General features: G+C 44.8%; 1 non-coding gene across 1 annotated transcript; it reads left to right on the top strand.

The window, feature by feature from the left end:
• Nucleotides 1–5,610: 5,610 nt before the first annotated feature.
• Nucleotides 5,611–5,684, top strand: TRNAN-GUU (transfer RNA asparagine (anticodon GUU)). Its single transcript has one exon. It is a non-coding gene; the product is annotated as a tRNA-Asn (tRNA).
• Nucleotides 5,685–16,116: the final 10,432 nt, after the last annotated feature.

Genomic DNA, 16,116 nt, shown 5'->3' with positions numbered 1-16,116 from the left:
TCCTGGGAACCAATGGCCCTTCCAAGGTAGGGAAGGAATGGGGGCCAGGAAGCTCTAATCCAGGCATCGGTGGTCATGGTGCTGTGAGGGGAGGAGGCAGTGGTGTCTCTTCATGCTCCCTCAGAGTCAAGTAGAAATCCACGATGCTCCAGCCCAGTGAGGTGAGTGAGAGCCTGGGGTTTCAGATCAAATCTGCTCTCAGGTCCTGGGTTTAACCCACACTCATTATTCACCTTGGTGAAGTCATTTGCGGTGCTGGTATTTTCATCTCAGTTCCATCATCTGAGAGACCTGAAAAATAATATCCACATTCAATCGCTGTTGAAAACATTAATTAGTATACTGTCCAAAGGGCTAATTCAATAAAAATTGCTCAATAAATGTATGAATAGATGTTACCTAATTGTTATCTTTCTGGTAAATTAGCACTTAGGAAGTGATGTCACATGCATTGTTTTGTGTGAAAAAGAGCAACTGTTAGGATCTCCACTTTCTAGGGACCCCTCTTCCTGTGTTTTCTTAGAAAGTCTCTTTTGTCAGTTTTCTTCATCTCTGTCAACATCCCTTTTTAAGTCAATTTCCCCTATCAAGCACTTTCAGTAACAACCTATTAGGCACATTGAGTAAAAGTGCAAATCCTGGGCCCACAAGTCAGTCTCCTGACATATCCAGCTTCTTGCTCTGTTTTTTCCCCTCATTTTGAAATAAAACAATAAAGGGCAATCTTCTCATGGAAAGTGTACAAATCTGTCTCTTTATGAAACTCCATTTAGTTCATCATCTCCACTTATGTCCACGGCCATGTCCTCAGTTTCCTTCTCACAGGAATCCACTTCCGCTCAGATTTCCTTAAAACCCTGGGCCCTCAGCTGAGGAATGAGGGGAGCCCTGTCCTCAGGAGGAGGGAGGTCACATGAGATAAGGGGCAGCATCTGGGGCTGTGGAGAGGACACAGGGAAGGCACTCAGTGAGTGTTGGGCGATGAACAGTCCCTGACACGTGCCGTGATAACTCAAGTATTAAAACTGATTTCTTCACTTGTATCTCTTTTGCTTCCCCATGGATTCCCACACTCCCAGTCAGGACTCATCCCCGCTGGCTCCAACACTCTCACCTGCTGGCTTTCCCAGGAATCCAGAGCACTGACCAGGCTCTGGGCAATGGGACAGAGTGAATGCCTTTTGTTTCATTCTCCTTTACCTGGTGACTTCTCCCTGCTGTCTAATAGGGCATTTGTTCCCTACTACGTCTTCTCTCTTTCATTCATCTTATTTTTCTGCATATTTTTCCAAGTTCAATGGACCAGATTATAATGTTAGAGATTATTAAGTTAACTCAACCTCTTCCACATCCCTATGTGGAATACTTTCTGTGAGTAGAATTTTATATATGAATATATGCAATTTTGTCATTTGTCATATACATTATATATATTTGGCATGTATTTTTAATGAAATGTGTGTATATGTAATATGCATATCTAGATGAGAGTTTCATAAATATCCCATTTTAGTCTTCCCAATTCTTTTCTCTCATATGTTCATTTAGTGTTGATTTTCCTTGTTGTTTAGAATCTGCACCCTCCCAAAACACAGCCTGTGTTCAGTGTGATTTCCTTGCCTTGGCCTCATCTACCTGGAAGCTGCTTGTGTTTACTAATCCAGTCTCTTTAATTTGTTTTTCAATTGGGATCACCGCTCCCTTCTGGCAATCTTGTCATTACTGGGTGATGTGGGAAAAATCAACAATACAGAAAAGACCAAAACGTCTTTCTTGGCAGGACATGATGCTACATTTATTCATCACTTTTACTGAGACTGTTTGTGAAGGTTACTTTTGGGATAATTTGACTGGGCCAGGGGGTGCCCAGATATTTGGTTAGACATTATTTCTCACTGTATCTCTGAGGGTTTTCTGGATGCAATAGACATTTGAATCGGTAAACTGAGTAAAGCAGATTGCCTTCCCCAGTGTGCATGGGCCTCATCCAGCCCACAGAAGGCTTGAATCAAATGAAAGCCTAAGAAAGAAGTCTGTCTGTTTCACTGCCTTTGAACTGGGACATCAGTCTTCTGCCTTGGGCCTTGGACTTGGTGGTGAACTATATTCAACTATCCTGGGTCTACAGCTTACTCAGTGTAGGCCTGGACTTCTCTGATTCCATATCACATGTGCCAATGTAAATCTCTCTCTCTCTCTCTCTGTCTGTGTGTGTGTGTCCTGCTTGTTTTCTTCCTCTGGAGAACTCAGACTAATACAGTAATATATGCTTGTTGCCAGTCTTTGTCTCTATGCTTTTCAAAGGTATAAAATAAATAAATAAAACAAAACCCTGGAGGGTCCTTAAAGAAAAACCACAAAAGAAATGAATTCTGACAGGTTTTACAGTGAGACATTCAGGTGTGAGGAAAACATGAGAAGCATTATGCTAGGGAAAGCAAACGCTATTGAGAACGTCACACAAACACAAATTACTCATCAGCAGGTAGGTTTGACCCTCAGGATGGGCACATTTTATGTTAAGTGTACTTTTGGTGGAATTTAAGATGAATCTAGGACTTTCATGATGGATGTGTGTGTGTAGACATACATATGCATATGCACAATATACACACACATACATATATATATATACACATATATATATATATGGAGAGAGAGAATTATGTCTTGCTATCTTGTCCTGACTGGTCTCCAACTCTGGGCCTCAATCAATCCTCCGATCTCCACCTCCCAAAGTGTCCAGATTATGAAGGTGAGCCACCTCACCCAGCCCAATTTAATGTTTTAAATTTAGGTAAACAATTGTGGAAGACAGTGTGATAATTTCTTAAGGATCTATAACCAGAAATACCATTTGACCCAGCAATTCCATTACTGGGTACAAACCCAAAGGATTATAAATCATTTTATACTATAAAGACACATGCACACGTATGTTTATTGCAGCACTCTTCAATAGCAAAGACTTGTAACCAACCCAAATGCCCATCAATGACAGAATGGATAAAGAAAACATGGCACATATACACCAAGAAATACTATGCAGCCATAAAATAGAATGAGTTAATGTCCTTTGTGGGGAATGGATGAAGCTGGAAACTATCATTCTCAGCAAATTGATGCAAGAACAGAAAACCAAACATTGCATGTTCTCACTCATAAGTGCGAGTTGAAAAATGAGAACACATAAACACAGGGAGGGGAACATCACACACCAGGGTCTGTTGGGGGGTAGGGGTTAAAAGGAGAGAGAGCATTAGGACAAACCCCTAATGTAGATGATGGGTTGATGAGTGCAGCAAACCACCATAGCACATGTATAAGTACATGTAATAAACCTGCACGTTCCGCACATGTATCCCAGAACTTAAAGTATAATAAAGAAAAAAATTTTAAATTTAAATACACATCCCAAAAATTACATAACAAGTTCAGGAAGCCTCCTTTATGCCAGTTTTACAAAAACAGAAAAGATGGCACATCGATGACAAATGTCAAAGTGGCAACACCCTAAATTGGTGAAAGAGAAAAAAGTTATTTTGGAATTCTATGCCACAGTGAAAAATCTTTCAAAAATGTGACTGAAGTAAAGACATTCAAAGGCATACCAAAAATGAGGCCAGACATGGTGACTCAGGCCTGTAATCCCAGCACTTTGGGAAGCAGGCAGATCACTTATGGTCAGGGAGTCAGAGACCAGCCTGGCCAACATGGCAAAGCCTTGCCTCTACTAAAAATACAAAAATTAGCGAGGTGTGGTGGCACATACCTAAAATCCCAGCTACTCAGGAGGCTTAAGCATGAGAATCACTTGAACCCAGGAGATGGAGGTTGCAGTGAGCTGAGATCATGCCACTGCACTTCAGCCTGGATGATGGAGCAAAATTCCATCTAAAAAAAAAAAGAAAATACAAATAGAGAAACCCATTTGGGACCCTTCCTCTGCACGAGGGAGCTTTTCTCTTTCTTTCATCTATTAAACTTCTTCTCTTAAACTAAAAAGAAAATGCAAATAAAAATAAAGACATAAAAATGCATGAAAGCATTCACTGACCCACACCACAAGAAAGGTTGAAGAAGTCCTCTAGGCCTCAGATAAGGACACCAGACAGAAATCTGGACCTCCACGAAGAAATACAGATGACTGAAAATCGCCGTGTGAGTACTTTGATGTTGGGGTTTATAACGTGTCTAAAATCAAATTACATGACGACGCTAGCATAAAGGCCAGAAGCGGAGGTATAATGTCACTTGATGGCAGACTATCAAGATGTAGTCTGGAAACCCTAAAGCCATCACTGACATAACAAAAAGAATTATAGCTAACAAGGCAAAATAGAAAGAAAATGGACTGATATAAAAACCATGTGATCACGCTGCTGGAACAACTACTCTCCAGGCCTCTCCCTATAGAAACACACCAGAGACCAGTGAGAAGTGAAAAGAATGATGAGTGCAGCATTGTTTGTAATCCTAAAGTAATAGAACCAACGCAATTTCAAAGATAATGGAAAGCGCTTTATTTATTTAACAAACACAACGAACAAACAAACAGTGGAAGGAAGTCCTTTTGCCTAAAGGAACGCAGAAGGTCATGAGATGCTACTCCTGCAAGGATTTCAGGGTTCCCAGATGCTTAGTTTTCGCGCTCGTTCTTCTGGAACATCTTACTCTTGGGAGCGACAGGTTCTCACATTTGGGCTCTTTCAGGTTCTGTCTCCGTTTTCCCCTCAATTCCTCTCCATTCTGCTGCAATAAAAAATTAAATCTCACCGCCAGTGCCTCTGCGCGAGGCTTTTAGGAGGTCTGGATGTCTGGTCCACCGCTCCATGGCTTCTTTCCCTGCTTTTCCCTTTCCCCGCTCCCGCCGTCCCGCCCCACGACCCGACCCCAGCCCTGCTGAGCCCCCGGGCTCCACCGCGCAGAAGGTGCCCTGGAGGCCCTGCCCTTTGCTCACCCCGCGGAGTGCCCAGAAATCAACCTGAATAAACGCTTTGTAAATGGAATTTCCATGGAAAATCTCTCATGATTTCCATTCTCAAGGCTCTTAAAATGGAAGCTAAAGGCGACGATGCATTCGTTCGACTAGTCCTAGTCGTGCGCCCTGCTGAGTGCAGGACCCTGCTCCCCGCGAGAGGACCCATGAGCGACCCTCACCACATCCCTGTCCTGGTCAAGCCCCCGTGCGGGACACAGGATCGGAAGACAGCAGCGGAAGCTCCGCAGAGGCCCCGAAAGCGACTGGGCAGCGTGGGCACAGGCTTCCTCACGTGGGCGCAAAGAACGGGAAGAGCCATCCCAGGAGCCCGCCGGGCGTTCAGCTTCCCTTCGACCCCCAGGTGGCTCCGCCCAGGTCGCGATCGGGGTGTTTCCGGGGGCTTCTGAAGCAGCGGCGGGGCAGGGCGGGCGAAGGCCATTCCGCTGTTCTCTGACTCCAGAATCTCCCAATGCGCGGGTGTCCTAAGGGACCAGTGGATTCGCCGCTCTTATCTCTCCAGGTTCCCCAGGTCTCGCTCGCCGTCCACCGGGGCAGCCCTAAGGCTGGAAGGGACGCGGGAAGTTTGGTGAGGGCCCTGCCTATAGCACCCAGTGGAACCACCAGCACCGGTCTCTGTGGCACAACTGGTTAGCGCATTCGGCTGTTAACCGAAAGGTTGGTGGTTCGAGCCCACCCAGGGACGCCTCCTCTAACTTTTAGAGAGTTCATGTATTATCAGTCACAGAGAATTTCCCGTTTCTTCCCATAGTCCTAACTCCGAAAGGTTGGTGGTTCTAGGCCAGCCAGGGATATGCCTATTTCAGGGAGGGTTTTCTCTTCTCAGGATTCTAGTCACAGTTAACGGGGATCCCTGTCAAGGGCCACCCCCCTCAGAGATCCAATCTGAAAGAGCATCTCCTGAAATGTCAAGTTGTCTTGTGCCTGTGTACAAGAAACAGACCAAACGGGTCCCTCTGCTGCGATAAAATCCTCATGCTGCCCCTGATAGGCTTGGATGGTATATGTATACTAGCCTCATTTTTTTTCATTTTTAACAGGAAGTTTAGAGAGGTGTCCTATCCCCAGGATGTGCCTGGATTTACATAATGTGACCAGTAGAATCATTCATCACCATCATAATCCTCTCCATCATTTTTGAAAACAGCATTTTCCCCTAGTTTGTGCATGATTTATTTACCCTTTTCAAAATGTGTTTGAAATGAGGTTGGCTTCATGGTTTTGGGATTTTGAAGAATCCTGCAATCATCATTCTTGCATACATCTCTTTGGCCACTGATATTCCTATAGTGTAGAGAACTGGATGTGCCACTGCCATGTTACAGGCTTTTTAATTTTAATTTTAGTTTTTGTGGTGGGGTCTCATTCTGTCTCTCAGGCTGGAGCGCAGTGGCCCGATCATATCTCACTGCAGCCTCGACTTCTCAGGCTTAAGCAATCCTCTGATCTCTCAGCATTCCCAGTAGCTGGGAATACAGGTGTGGGCCATCATGCCCTGCTAATTTTTGTATGTTTTGTACAGAAGGGATTTCACCATGTGGCACAGGCTGGTCTTCAAACTCGTGGGCTGAAGCACCTCCAAGGCCTCAGAAAGTGCCAGGATTTAAAGGCATGAATCACTGCATCAGGCCTCATAGAACATCTCTAACTTTAGCACATTTAGCAAAATTATCTTCTGTGGGAGAGGTATCAAATCATATTCCAATTTATTTCTCAACTCTAATACTGTCCCTTTCTTCATTTACTTGCTGGCACAACAAACTTTCTTCTCCCTCCCCACCTTTTTTTAGAGTAGGTCTCACTCTGTCACCCAGTGTGGAGTGCAGTGCTGTGATCTCAGCTCACTGCAACCTCCACTCCCTGGGCTCCAGTGATCCTCACACCTCAGCCTCCATAGTAGCTGGATCTACTGACATGCACCACCACATTCAGGTTTTTTTTTTTTTTTTTTTTTTTTTTTTTTTTTTGTAGAGATAGGGTCTTGCTTTGTTGCCCATGTTGGTCTCTAACTCCCGGGCTCAACAGATCCATCTGCCTTGGCCTCTCAAAGTGCTGGGATTTCAGGTGTGAGCCACCATGCTTGGCCATGTTCCCAGGATATTCTAATAAGAGGTTAGGTGGCTTCATGTCTTAACTAAGAGTTCGATACAACAGAAGGACATGGAGGACATTACACACAGATATTCTGTGGCACAGGATGCACAGGTAAACTTCTAAGATGTTTCATTTGATTTTTGAGACAAGGCCTCGCTCTGTTGCCAAGGCAGCCATGCAGTGGCATGGTCATAACATAGCATGATCATGGCTCACTACAGCCTCAACCTCCCTGGGCTCAGGTGATCCTCCCACCTCAGCCTCCTGAGTAGCTGGGACTGCCAGCATACACCAATGCTGGCTGGCTAATTTTTGTATCTTTTTGTAGAGACGGGGTTTCACCATGTTGCCCAGGCTGCTATCTAACTGAGCTCAAGCAATCCACCTGCCTCAGCCTCCTAAAGTGCTGCTATTACAGTTGTGAGTTGCTGTGCCCAGCTTGTCATTGTTTCCTGTGTGACCAAGTCACATGGGGCCAGAGAAGACAGGTCACAGTGACCTCTTTGATAGCCTTCTGCCAAGTCACTTATCAAAAGGAAGTAAAATCACAATGACCCCAGACATTTTTTCTCCTCCCTATTCCTCTTTTCTAAATTTTGATTTTACTTTTATTTGCTGAAAACAATCTAATGCCAGTTCTCCTTTCTATATTAATGAATTCACATGCAGGTAAGTGTCTCTGAATTATTCCCTGACTGATTTATTTCAGAGGTTGTGTCCATAAAAATCAACCCATCTGAGAAACATCACTAGAGCCAACAGAATCCTGCACCTAACAGGCCCCTGTTACAGACCCGGATCCTTAGCGCTGTTGGCTCTTGTTCCATTTCCCGCTGCTCAGCACACAGAAAGCCAATCATTGAGACATTGAGTGTTGCTGAGGAAGAAGACTTCAATCCCAGCTATGTGGGAGGCTGAGGTAGGAGAATGGCTTGAACCTGGGAGGCACAGATTGCAGTGAGCCGAGATTGAGACATTGCACTCCAGCCTGGCTGACAGAGTGAGACTCTGTCTCAAAAAGAGAGAGAAAAAGAGAATACAACAGTGTAACCATTCTAAAATACTGTCTGATAGTTTCCAACACAGTTAAAAATATACCTACTTCAGCCGGGCGTGGTGGCTCATGCCTGTAATCCCAGCACTTTGGGAGGCTGAGGCAGGTGGGTCATGAGGTCAAGAGATCGAGACCATCCTGGTCAACATGGTGAAACCCTGTCTCTACTAAAAATACAAAAAATTAGCTGGGCATGGTGGCACATGCCTGTAATCCCAGCTACACAAGAGGCTGAGGCAGGAGAATTGCCTGAACCCAGGAGGCAGAGGTTGCAGTGAGCCGAGATCGTGACATTGCACTCCAGCCTGGGTAACAAGAGCGAAACTCCATCTCAAAAAAAAAAAAAATACACCTACTTCCTGACCCAGCCATTCCACTACTAGGCTTATACTCAACAGAAATGAAGGCACAGGTCCATAAAAAGGCCCTTAGTAGAATATTTGTAAACACCTTATTCACAATCGCCAAGACTAGAAACAGCCCAATTGTCCATCAACTGTAGTGTATTCACAGGTTAGAATACACTCATCAATGACACCAAAAACCTGAGATTTATGCCATATAATGGAAGAATCTCATAACCATCATTGCATAAAGAAAAAAAAAAGGAGAGAGATCCAAGATGGCTGATTAGCAGCAGCTGAGGATTGTAGCTCCCAGTGAAAGTGCAGATAGTGAGTGGATGCCACACTTCCAGATGAATTTTTCTTGTCCATGGACCAGGAGATTCCCAGCGGAGGAGCCCCACGGGTCACCAGTGTGACTCTTTTGGCCAGTGTGGCTGTTTTGCTGGTGCCCTGGTGTGGCAGTTCTCAGTGCAGATTATACAGGACTGGGTGCCCTTTTAGTTGGTGTTTGGAGCTCCGGGAAGGCAGAGTCACCGATTCAGCTGATTGAAAAGTGGACTGAAACAGGGAGCCAGACCAGGAGGTTCCTGGGCAGAAAAGCACCACGAATCTCAACGCCACTGTTTCAGCCAGCACAGTGGGTCACTGCAGGGGAAATTACACAGATTCCGACACCTTTTCAGTGGGTGACTGGAACACCTGGGAGAGAGTCGATTGTTCAACTAAAAAAAAAAAGAAGAGGCTCTGAGACAGGTAGCCAGGTGATTGGTCTTGGCTGGTCCCACCCCCACAAAAAAACAGCAATTGGAAGCACTGAGGATTGAGAGTTTCACAGCAAGCACAGCTGAACCCGGGAAGGTCCAGCTCTGCGGGGAAAGGGCATCCGCTGAAGGAAAACTAAGAAACAGAAAAAACTTCATCACCAACAAGCTGGACATCCACTCAGAGACACAATCTGAAAGTCAGCAATTACAAAGATGACAGGTGGATAATCCAGAAAGATGGGAAGAAACCAGCTCAAAAAGGCTGAAATCACCTAAAATCAGAATGTCTCTCCTCCTACAGGGGATTGCAGCCCCTCATCAGCAATGGAACAAGGCCTCATGGAGAATGAGTGTGATGAAGTGACAGTATCAGGCTTCAGAAGGTGGATAATAAGAAATGTCTGTGAGCTAAATGAACATGTTCTAACCCAATGCAAAGAAATTAAGAACCTTGAAAAAAGGTTTGACGAAATGCTAATGAGAATAGACAATTTAGAGAGGAATATAAGTGAATTAATGAAGCTGAAAAACACAATACAAGAACGTCTCAAAGTAGGCACAGGTTTTAACAGTCGAATTGATCAAGCAGAAGAAAGGATATCAGAGGTCGAAGACCAACTTAATGAAATAAAATGAGAAGACAAGGTTAGAGAAAAAAGGGTAAAAAGAAATGAGCAATGTCTCCAAGAAATATGGGACTATGTGAAAAGACCTAATCTATGTTTGATAGGTGTACCTGAATGTGATGAAGAGAATGAATCCAAGATGGAAAATATTCTTCAGGATATGATCCAGGAAAACTTTCCCAACCTAGCAAGGCAGGACGATACTCAACTCCAGGTAATACAGAAAACACCACAAAGATATTCCTCAGGAAGAGCAACACCAAGGCACATAATCGTTAGATTCTCCAGGGTTGAAATGAAGGAGAAAATACTAAGAGCTGCCAGAGAGAAAGGTCAGGTTACCCACAAAGGGAAGCCCATCAGACTCACAGCAGATTTCTCAGCGGAAACCCTACAAGCCAGAAAAGAGTGGGGGCCAATATTCAACATCCTTAAAGAAAAGAACTTTCAAACCAGAATTTCATATCCAGCCAAACTAAGCTTCGTAAGTGAAGGAAAAATAAATTTTTTTGTGAACAAGCAAGTCCTCAGAGACTTCATCACCACCAGGCCTGCTTTACAAGAGCTTCTGAAAGAAGCATTACACCTACAAAGGAACAACCAGTATCAGCCATTCCAAAGACATACCAAAAGGTAAAGAGCATCACCATAATGAAGAATCTACATCAACTAATGGGCAAAACAGCCAGCTAGCATTAAATGGCAGTATTAAACTCACATATATCAATATCAATCCTAAATCTAAATGGATTAAATGCCCCAATCAAAAGACACAGACAGGCAAATTGGATAAAAAGCCAAAACCCATTGGTACGCTGCATCCAGACCCATCTCACATGCAAGGATACACAAAGACTCAAAACAAAGGGATGGAGGAAGATTTACCAACCAAATGGAGAGGGGGAAAAAAAAAAAAGCAGGAGTTGCAATTTTCATCTCTAATAAAATAGACTTTAAAGCAACAAAGACCAAAAGAGACAAAGAAGGACATTATATAATGGTAAAAGGATCAACGCAACAAGAAGAGCTAATGATCCTAAATATATACGTACCCAATACAGGAGCACCCAGATACATAAGGCAAGTTCTTAATGACTTACAAAGAGACTTAGACTCCCACACAATAATAGTGGGAGACTTTAACACTACATTGCCAATATCAGACAGATCAACAAGAGAGAAAATTAACAAGGATATCCAGGACTTGAACTCAGACCTCGACCAAGTAAACTTAACAAACACTTACAGAACTCTCCACCCTAAATCCACAAAACATACATTTTTCTCAGTATCACATCACACCTATTCTAAAAGTGACCACATAATTGGAAGTAAATCACTTCTCAGCAATTGCATAGCATTTCACAGGTTTAAATGAAATATTGGTTGGCTGCTTGTTTGTTATTTTCCTCCCTTATTCCTTCCTGTCTCCATTGTTAAGCACATTTATTGGCATAAAAGAGGTTTTTAATACCCATTTTTAGACTGTATTCTAGCCTGGGCAATAGAGCACATTTCCTTCTCTCTCCCTCTTTCTCTTCCTCTTTCTTTCATTCTTTTTCGTTCTTTGTCTCTTTTTTCTTTCTTTTCTTTCTTTTTCTTCCTTTCTTTTTTCTCTTTCTTAAATAAAAAAAAAAAAAAAAACAGGCAAAATCAGTATACTCCTTTACGTGATTTCAAGAAGAAGCAAAAGTAAGTCACAGAGATGGAAATCAGAAGGGTGACTGCCTAAGTGGGGATGGGGTGAGGATTGACAGGAAAGGGGCTCTAATGAATTTTTGGGCTGGTGACAATGTCCCATAACTTTGATCTAGGTGATAGTTTCTTTTGTCAAAATGCACTGGGCCTCGAAGTTAAGATTAGCACACTTTGGTCTGTGTGGATTATACTTCAGTCATTTACTGATAGCAGACAAAGAAGTAAAAACAAAATTTAAACTTGGGGCCGGGGAATGTCATTAAGCTTAGATTTTATTATATTCTTTAGGTTTCACTTAAAATACCCAGTTGGACTGTGAACTCTCATCTTTTCCTGTTCATTTCTGTTTTGGCCTGAAAAGGCCCTACGGATGTTTGAAATATCTGAGCTAAAGAAAAAGGTACAGCCACATCATGTCATCAGTAAAAGATTCCAATAAGGCTGAGAGGGAGCTCCTCACCTTTTGGGTATTGCACTTGCTCAGAGAGGGGGCAAATGTCTAGCCTTTCAAGATGACGTGCCCCCGGAGAGCAGGGTACCGGTTCCTTCTATTCCTGCCACTGCAGAGAGCTCCGAAGCCACAGGACAGTTGTAACCTCTCTACTCACAGGTAAACGGCACAGCCCAGGCTGAGGTTGGAGGCTAAAGGGAAAGAAGAACCCTACACCCTAGAAGGGACACTGCAGTGACTCCGATTCGAGCCGAGTTTGCTGCGGCCACAGCACAGAGTAGCAACCACAATGCGAGCAGGGTGAGCCACAGGAGCTGACGCGCCGGACTCCTTTAAACTTAATGTACGATTGCTTCCGGACTCAAAGGGTCCGCATAGATTTCGTTTTTTCTTGGCGTCCTTCCATTTTTCCCCACCCTGCTGTAATAAAAACACTTCTCATCTCTCCCTGGTGCAGTCTCACCGCTGCACAAAGCTACTGCAAAGTTTTGTCTCTACCGGTCCAGCCTCTACCGACTTCCTGGCCGTCCTCCTGGCAATTCCCTGTTGGACCCACCCCAGCCCAGCTCCCAGCCTCCTGCCCCAGGCACGCACCCAAAAACAGTGCAGCTGAGCCCCTCAGCTCCACCACGCCAAGTGGCAGGACCCCTCTCTTGCCACTGGCCCCTAGAGGGCCTCGCCCCTTGCCCTCTCCTGGGGATGCGGAGAAATCAATCGGAATCAAGCCTTTTTAAAAAGAACTTCCCCTTCACGACCAGTCTGGACGACCTGGCGAAATCCTGTCTGTACAAAAAATACAAAAATTAGCCGGGCGCGGTGGCGTGCCTGTTGTCCCAGCCATCTGGGGGCTGAAGCAAGAAGATCGCTCGGCCCCGGGAGGTCGAGGCTGGCCGAGGCTGCTGTGAGCCGAGTTTGCGGCACTGCACTCCAGCCTGGGCGACCAAGTGAGACTCCGTCTCCAAAACAAAACAAAACTCCCATGGAAAAACAGTTCGTGATCTCTATTTTCAGGCTTCTTCAGAGGACAAAAAGCAAAAGGCGATGATGGATTCGTTCAACAAGTCCTAGTCGTGGACCCTGGTGAGTGCAGACCCTGCTCCTCGCGAGAAGACCCACCAGCGACCCTCACCCCCATCCCTGCCCTGGTGGAGCCCGCGAGCGGGGCACAGAATCCGAAGACAGCAAAGGAAGCTCCGCAGTGGCCCCGAAAGCCACTGAGCAGGGTGGGCACAGGCTCCCTGTTTGTAAAAAATTTTTGTGGAGCAAAAAATGGGAAGAGCCAACCTAGGAGCCCACCGGGCGTTCAGCTTCTCTTGGGCCCACAGGCGGCTCGGGGCGGTCGGGGTCGGGGGCGTTTCCGGGGCCTTCTGAAGCAGGCCAGGAGCAGGATAGGGGATGGTCATTCCGCTGTCCTCTGACTCCAGAATCTCCCAGCGCGGGTGTGCAACGTGACCGTACCGACTCATAGGTCTCTAATCTCTCCGGTTTTCCAAGGCTTAGCTCAGTCGCCAGCGGTTGGGGGAGGGGAGAGCTGAAGACGGAAGGGATGAGGGTAGTTTGGTGAGTGTGCCCTCCCTAAAGCGTCCTGTAGAATCCGTAGTCACGGTCTCTGTGACGCAATGCGTTAGCATGTTTGGCTCTTAACTGAAACTGAAAGGTTGGTGGTTTGAGTCCACCCAGAGACGCCTCGTGTTGTGTTTTAACCCGTTTGAATCAACCAGGTTAACCCATTTCTGATGATAGTCAATCAACCAGGTTAGTCATGGGGCATTAATCCCGAGACACACGTCCTCTTCCACAACTTCTCATGTCTGAGGCAGTGAGAAGGACCAACCGTGCCTTATACCTGTCACACTCAGGAATCCCAGAGACCTTAGACAGTAATTCATTTCTGGTGTGATAAAACTCTTCTTTGCTGCCATGGAAGGTTTGGGCGAGTAAAGTGCCTCAAGTTTTTCATTTATAATAATAGGAGACCTATTACAGTGGCAGCCTATCACCAGGATGTTCCTGGGTTTACTGATTGCTCTATCAATAATGTGACCAGTGGAATCAGTCATCATGCTGAACCTTGCCATGGTTTCTGAAAACAGCATTTCTTTCCCAGTTTGTACATAATTTATTTAACCCTTTTTAAATGTTTTTGAAGGCTGGTCATTGTGGCTTACGCCTGTAGTCCCAGCATTTTGGGAGGCTGAGGCTGGCGGATCACCTGAAGTCAGGAGTTCGAGACCAGCCTGGCCAACATGGTGAATCCCTGTCTCTACTAAAAATACAAAAATTAGCCGGCATGGTGGCAGATGCCTGTAATCCCTGCTACTCAGGAGGCTGAGGCAGGAGAATTGCTTGAACCCTGGAGGTGGAGGTTACAGGGAGCCAAGATCACACCATTGCACTCCAGCCTGGGTAACAAGAGTGAGACTTGGTCTCAAAAAAATAAATGTTTTTGAAATGAGGTGGGTTTCATGGTCTTAGGATTGCAAACGATGCTGCAGTCACCACCATTCTTGTACACATTTCTTTGGTCACTTGTGCAGGTATTTCTATGGTGTAGAGAACAGGATGTACCATTTTTTCATTACAGTATTTATTTAATGCTTCTAATTTGAATACATTCTACATGTTTATCTTCAAGGAAGCGGGACCAAATCATATTCCAATTTGTTTCCCAATTCTATTAATGTCTCTTTTGTCACTTACTTGCTGGCACAGCAAACTCTACACATTAATGTATGATATTCCACTGAGGGGAGAGGAGCCCTCCTGGCTTAACCGAGGGGGTGGACAACAGAAGGACATGGTGGACATCGCACACAGATACTCTGTGGCATATGATGAACTGCTAAGCTTTTAAGATTTTTAAAGTCCTCCAACATCCGTAATTGTTTTCTGTGGTGACCAAGTCACATCGGTCTGGAGAAGATGGGCCACAGTGACCCCTTTGAAAGCTTTCTGTCAAGTCGCTTATCCAAGGAGAGCAAAATCACAAAGGTCCCAGGTGGTATTTTTCTTCTCCCCTTTCCTCTTTTCTTCATAAATCTTGGTTTTGCTTTTATTTGAAGAAACCAAACTCATGCTCATTCTTCCTCCTAAACAACGGTAAATTAGCATGCAAATTATTATTCTTTGATAGATTTTTGCAGGGGACATGTCCATATAAATTAGCCCATCTGAGATGCATTGTGGGAGCCAACAGAACCCTGTACCCAACAAGCACCTTGTGCAGATCTGGACCCTTGGAGCTATTGGCTCATGTTCCTTCAGTTCTTCTATTGAATATTATGATAGAAATTGAGCTCTTTTGGTTTTTACCCACTACTATGGCTATAGCACAGTTTCTCTCTCTCTCTCTCTCTCTCTGTCTCTTTCTCTCTCTCATTTTTGTATCATGATTTTCTTCCATCAGTGGCATCAGTTTGGATTTCTGGTTTTGACGTTATAGAGTGAACTTCTGGGATCATTTTATGACTATGTAACAGTCGGTATTAAATTCTTCTGAGAATGAAGATTTGTGTTTTACCCAGGTTTTCCTTAGTATAAAAATGAGGTTACTATAAGAGCATTTTTGGTAGAAGCCTTGTTGGACGTATTGTTCATGCAATGTGATAGGAGTAAGGGACCACCGTAGGGAGGTGAGAAGGTGCTTCTCAGAGGTGGAGACTATTATTGTTGTCAGAAGGATGAGGGTTGGAAGATCCTTCAGAGACAGAGCAAAGCATGAGCAAAAGCTCTGTGGCAGCCAGGAAGCTGGTAAATAGGGAATAAAAGAGGCCAGTTGGGCTGGAGCAGAGCGAGCAGGATGGAATTGCTCTGAACAGTGAGAAGAGATGGAGAGGTGGGCAAGGCATCTGGCCATTCAGGGTTGGTTAGTTAGGAAGTTTTGTCTAGCAAAATGGGAAGGTGTTTAAGTGGTTTAGGCTGGGAAGTGGCAGGGTCACATTATATTGTGAAAAGCTACTCTGACTGTTGTGTTAGCTTAGAGAGGCAATAAGGGGGATATGTGTAAACCACAAGAAGACTAGGTCAGTAGTCCCTCCACCCCCACTCCCCAGGTGAAGGTGGCCTAGACTAGTGTGGTGATGG

Source organism: Aotus nancymaae, unplaced genomic scaffold (genome assembly GCF_030222135.1).
Source record: "Aotus nancymaae isolate 86718 unplaced genomic scaffold, 86718_ANA_hifiasm-v0.15.2.pri h1tg000022l_1, whole genome shotgun sequence".
Taxonomy (NCBI): domain Eukaryota; kingdom Metazoa; phylum Chordata; class Mammalia; order Primates; family Aotidae; genus Aotus; species Aotus nancymaae.
Note: the sequence above shows the minus strand (reverse complement) of the source record. Positions and strands in the feature narration are given on the sequence as shown.